This window comes from Oryctolagus cuniculus, chromosome 8 (assembly GCF_051225735.1).
Source record: "Oryctolagus cuniculus isolate XC-2025 breed Fujian yellow rabbit chromosome 8, ASM5122573v1, whole genome shotgun sequence".
NCBI lineage: Eukaryota > Metazoa > Chordata > Mammalia > Lagomorpha > Leporidae > Oryctolagus > Oryctolagus cuniculus.
Genome location: NC_142874.1, coordinates 120197303 through 120203302, shown reverse-complemented (window position 1 = coordinate 120203302; position 6000 = coordinate 120197303).

Sequence of the window (6000 nt, the reverse complement as noted above, 5' to 3'; positions counted from 1 at the left end):
CCCTAACAGATGTTAGGGTTTCCATCCCAGAGGAGGGAAAGTGAGGAGTCAGATGAGTTAATAGATAGCCAGAGTTTCCCAATAGAATTTGGGGTGTAAAATACTTGCTTCCTTCCCCAAAACCTTATCTTTAGCAAGAACACACAGGCTGCCCCCCTTCCTTTGGAATCTCCAAATTTACCATGAGAACAGCAAGTGAGCTCCTCCTGAGCTCCCACCCTTAGCAGGCCGGACAGGATGGAGAACTGTAAATGAGATCTTTGGATGGTTTTTGTCCCTGCCTGGTAACTGAATGCCAATCTGATTGTCAAATTTTTTTCCTTTGAAATTGTACTTAAAGCTGCCACCAGTCCCCTTTGGGTTTTCCTCTCTTGGAAGCCCCCTCCATGCCGTTCTGGCTGGAGGTCCTTGATTCTAATAAATACTTTTAAACTTCAAAAAAAATGATTTTCAAAACTTGATTCTCAGTTTTTTACTGCTACAAGTATAATGAAACGGATTGCAGATAGCTTGAACCATCCCAAATATTGCTATTGTTCCCTATCCAGGCCACCACAAAGGATGCCAATAACATCTGTAAGTAGAGCACTTCCTCAATAGTAAAAAACTAACATCTGGTAAAATAAAAAATAATGAAAGATTGCATCTCTTTGCTATTAATCCCAAACAACTGCAGGTGCTGGAACTTTTTAACATCTAGTGCATATTTTCAATAAAGTCCTGTCAATAAGTTCCTTTAGATTGCACCCTTTTGCTTGATGATTTATTGATTTTTAAAAAAGGCAACAAAATAAAATAGAGACTAAATTCACTTCATGCTGTGAGAGCCATTATTCCAAGTCTTTAAAGGGAAAAAAGGAAGAACACCAGAAACAGTGAATTCACTGATATTGAAAAGGAAATTTCCAAATACATATTATGATATTACCAGGCTGTGAGAAGACAAGGAAAAGAGAGCAAGTTCAGCATATTTGTATTATGGCATACTATCAAGTAGTGAGGATAGCAGTTTAATGCTGATCAGCCTTACCTGGCTCCAAACATTTTTTATTCCTAGCTTCACCAAAACTTTGTCTTCTTAGACAGGGGAGAAAATGGAATGGGTAGCCATCCCCACCCACCAACCCATCTGCTTCTTTGGGTACCTTGGACTAAACCAATAAAACAGCAGCCCTGATGTAGAAGCCCATCAAAATGTGATCTAAGGGATAGGATTTGAGGATAAGACTGTGCAGTGTAAGGGATGCACAAATTATCCTGGCGAAGGGGATAAGAGACAGCTGAATTCCATTCACCAATCCTCACATCTGACTCAATACATTTCCAGATCTTTGTCTCTATTGTTTGTTCAGAGTGCCCTTACCAGATTCATTGAAAAGAGCTATTTAGGAAGTTTGTACTCTAGCATGAATCCCAACATCACCTCTCCTTCACGACCAAAGTTTGGGCCACCATGATCTTCACATGCATGTCTGCAATACTTCTCACATTGTAATAGCTTATTTGCAGTTCAGATCCATGAAAGCAAACATTGAGTCTTATCCCCCTCTTTACATCCAGTTCCTAGCATAGAACCTGGAACAAATTAAGCTGTGCCAGTGCTTGGAAAACATGTGTTTAACGTATGAATGTTGGAAAAGATGGATGGATGGACAAATAACTGAAATCCAGAAAAAAATCATCAAGAACAGGGGAACTGACTTGGAGACAGGGAGAAGTACTCTTCTTTTTTTAAGATTTATTTTATTTATTTGATAGGTAGAGTTAGAGATAGAGAGAAAGAGAGAGAGGTGTCAGGCCAAAGCCATGAGCCAGGAGCTTCGTCCAGGTCTTTCATGGAGGTAAGGAGCCCAAGGCCTTGGACCATCCTCCACTACTTCCTCAGGTGCATTAGCCGGGAGCTGGATCAGAAGTGGAGCAACCAGAACTCGAATTGCCACCCATATGGGATGCCAGCATTGCAGGCAGTGGCTTAACCCATTATGCCACAATGCCAGCCCTGGAAGTACTCCTCTTCCAGTTCTTTTTCTATCTTCTTTTGCTATTGATGAGAGAACAAAGAATAAAATTCAAAATAGTGTAGGGAAGATTCTGTTAATGTTAGCATTCCTCACTCCGTTGGCCAGCACAACTGTATGCCATTAGCACTGTCATTTATTTTTAGACATTGTGCTAGATATCTTCAATTTGTCCTTCCAGATCAAATACCTACCTATCTCCACCTCACCTGCTGTCCTAGGAAACTGACCTACATGTACTACATCAATAGACATAGAGACTACATTGAGGCAGACCCCCCCCCCACCCCGAGCACTTCAAGTTGCCTCTCACCCTCCTCTCCATCAAAACTAATTTTTCTGTTTGTCCTTTCGGAGTCAATATCACATTGCCTAGCGTTCCCCTGGCCTTCTGGGGGAGGCTTGCCTTCACTGCGAACCCTCGGGTAAGCACTCCAACCTGCCGTAGAAAGCAGCCTTAGTGCAACAGCCTTCATTTCCTTGGAAACGAGCCTCCGGTGCAGAGCGCTGAGTACTGCAGCATCAACAGCAGTAAATCCACACTAAGCACATCAGAACAAATGAACTCCTTATATTTAACAAATCTGAACGCTTTCATCCTTGTGATTTATCATCCTCACTGGAGGAAAGCTGGAGGTCCTTTCCTTTAAAAGCTTTGTTCTTTAATCCATTGCTTCCCAAACTTTTTCAAAGGAAAGCACATTTAGAAAATGACACTACTTGTAGTGCACAGCTCAGCAGAGCTGAGGCTGTTTGCTGCTACAGCCGGCCAGCCTGAGGGCCCTAGCCCCATGTCATCATAGCCCCAGCAGCTGGAGGGGTCAGTATCTTGGCATACTGGTGTCCATTGGTGTGGTACAGGAAGACTCCAGTGTTGGACACAGGCACTATAGTATACACTGCACACAGCCCTGACCCTGGGCGCTGGACACCGATACTGCCACTAGAACCGTGGCCTCCTGGCCTGTGGACATTGGCTGTCATTTTCAGAATACATCTTGTGTGGCACAGGGTCTGTTACTTTACGTCCCAATGAGTAAACTCCAGGCCTGGTCATCAATTCCTCTAGGAAATTATTCTCTCTTTTTATTCAGTGTTCTAACTTTATTTAAATTGTTCTGAAGTCAAAGCAACGCAACGAGGTACACATGAAGAAGTACTCCCCCTTTCTCTGTGCTCCCCCTAACGCATTGTGCCTCAACCCTCCAGGGAACCACTTTTAAAGCTTGTGGATCTTTTCAGCATTTCCTTTAGGTAAAATGAACAAGAATCAACACAAAAGATAGCATGCAACATGCATTCTTTTGAATCTTGATCCTTTTGCACTTTCTCCATATGAGTACTCAGGGAGCGGCTCATTTTCTTTTGCAGTGCTGTAGATGTACCATGGCTTATTTAACGGGTAACGGTTGGTGTTTACTTGGCATACTCCCAATTGTTTGCTACTACAAACAACATTGCACATATTATTTTGGTGCAAGTAGCAGGTATGTTTTCAGAAAATTCCAGAAACAGGATTGCTAAGTCAAAGGATAAGTGCACTTGTTAATTTTGATGAATATTGCCAAATTGCCTTCTTAGAGGTTTATTATTTTGCAGAGTCTGAGAGTGACTGTTTCCCCACAGGCCTTGCCAACAGAGTACGTTGTCCAACCTTTGGAGTTTTGCCAATCTGATAGGTGAAAAGTTATATTTTAGTATAGCTTAAATTCCATTTATCTTATTATGTGGGAGGTTTATCATCTTTTCATTTGCTTAAGGCCATCTGCGGTTCTTGTTAATAAATCCTCTTTCTGCTGAAATTAGCCAGAGTTGGTTTCTATTGCTGTATATTATTATGCTGTTTAAAAACCCTCTCTCTTAGCAAGCAGAATGCATCTCCATGCACTTGCTCTGATAGCGGTCTTTCAAGTATCAAAGCAGTGGGACTGGATTTTAACCCAAGCATCATCCTTCTAGAGATACAGATAAAGAAACCAAAGGTGATTGGAGGCTGACTCTGCCTCCAGCATCAGTTACAGTCTCTCAGATTTTATCAGGCTTCACTGTTAAGTGCTTGAGTTGGGAACAGCAAATATGGTGGCCTGTTGAATGTACCGGTTGTGGTTTTTTGTTTTTTTGTTTTTTTTTTTTTTAAGTTCTAACTTGAATTCATGTTTGGATAATTTTAAAATACACATATAAGTTGGACACTTGTATTTTCTTCTCCATGCTTTCTTCTCTTTCTGCTTTGCTTTCATTCTTTCTTCCTTCTTTCCTTATTCCTGAGAAAAGCAATCATTATGAGTTGAGGAGCAAGTAACATTGATCAAATCATCAGTTTTCCTCTATTTGTTTATGTGTGCACTGCTTTTCCCAGTGGATTTCAAGTATTTCAACAAAGGCTTACAATTTAACCTGTTATGTGCAGCAGGATTGCTCCCATGCAAGGTCCCAACTTGAAGGAAATCAGGAGTGGGAGGGATTTATGCCAGAGGATAGAGCTGGAGGAAACTCCTGATCTCAGGACACAACTGCAGCTAAGCAGGTTAGGAAAAAAAAAATACACACACACCAAGAGGTGAACATCCCTGAGAAGTCAAACCAGCAGACTCAATACCAGAAAGTCTAACCACATAGCACTGGTTATGCTACAGGGTGACCCAGAGTATATGGTTGGATATTGCAGGATCTGGTGAGACAGCTCAGGTGAGGGGCTCAGCAGCGAGTCCAGAATCTAGGAGCTAGCACCAAGAAGCACCAGCAGATGTTAACCTGGATTCTGGAAACCAGAAGTTGTGTAAATAGAGAACTGTTGACTGGGGAGCCAAGGAAGACCCACCCTCCAGTTTATAGAGGAAGCTCAGCGCTTTGAGAATTGCCTGGACACCAAAACTTGGCCCACATTTTGACATTTTAACATAGCTTATCAAATAGTGGGTGTGGGGAGCAACTCGGACTAGACTAAGTTACTGGAATTAAGACTTATTCTATGCATCTGCTCTCCCACAATATGGCGCTGGGAAGGAGGAAACAGCTTCTACACAGCTGCCTCCAGTTCAACCAATAAACAGCAGGACCTGCTCCTGATTGGAGGAGAGCAGCGTACTCGGCGTGTGGGTAGCAGAGTTGGGATTGGTGGAAGAGGACTATAAAGGAGGAGAGAGACAACATGCACCAGGAACATCTACCTGAAGGAACACCTGTGCAGCCCCCGAGAAAGCCGGCCGGCGGTGTGCCGCTCCCCTGTGGAAGTGGGGAAAGTGGCAGGGGGAACCGCCCTTCCACGGAGGTGGAGGGACGGTAGCCAACCCGGGAAGAACCAGCAGCAAACCCGGGGAGGACCGAGCAGACGAAAGAACAGCGCAGGGTCCTGTGTCGTTCCTCCGCGAAGAGGGGGAGCGACAAGTGGGTATTTCAACATAGCTTATCAAATAAACCATTAGAATTTCACTCGTTAAAAATATTAACAAGTAATTTAGACAACAGATATCCTCACTCATCGAGGAGCCTGGATTGAGTGAAGCTCAAGGCCAGGGTAAAGGTCTAGAGTGGGGGCCAGAATTGTGGCATAACATGTAAACCTGCCTCTGGTGATGCTGGCATCCTGTATGGGCTCTAGTCCATGCCCCGCAGCTGCACTTCCAATCTGTCTTCCTGTTGATGGCCTAGGAAAAGCAGCAGCAGATGGCTCAAGTGTTTGGATCCCTGCCACCCATGTGGGAGACCAGGTTGAAGCTCCTGGCTCCAGCTTAGCCCAGCCCTGGGCATTGTGTAGCCATCTGGGGAGTGAACCAGAACATGGAAGATCTCTTTGTCTCTCCCTCTCTCTGGTAACTCTTTCAAAATAAATAAATAAATTTTTAAAGCAAACTAAGAAAACAACAGCAACAAAATAAAGAGTGCCATCGGATTGGCCTTGGAAACTCCCTGACACACAGTGTGGTCACACCTCCGTGTTTATGGAGATTGGTTCTAGGATCCCTGCAGACATCCAACTCTG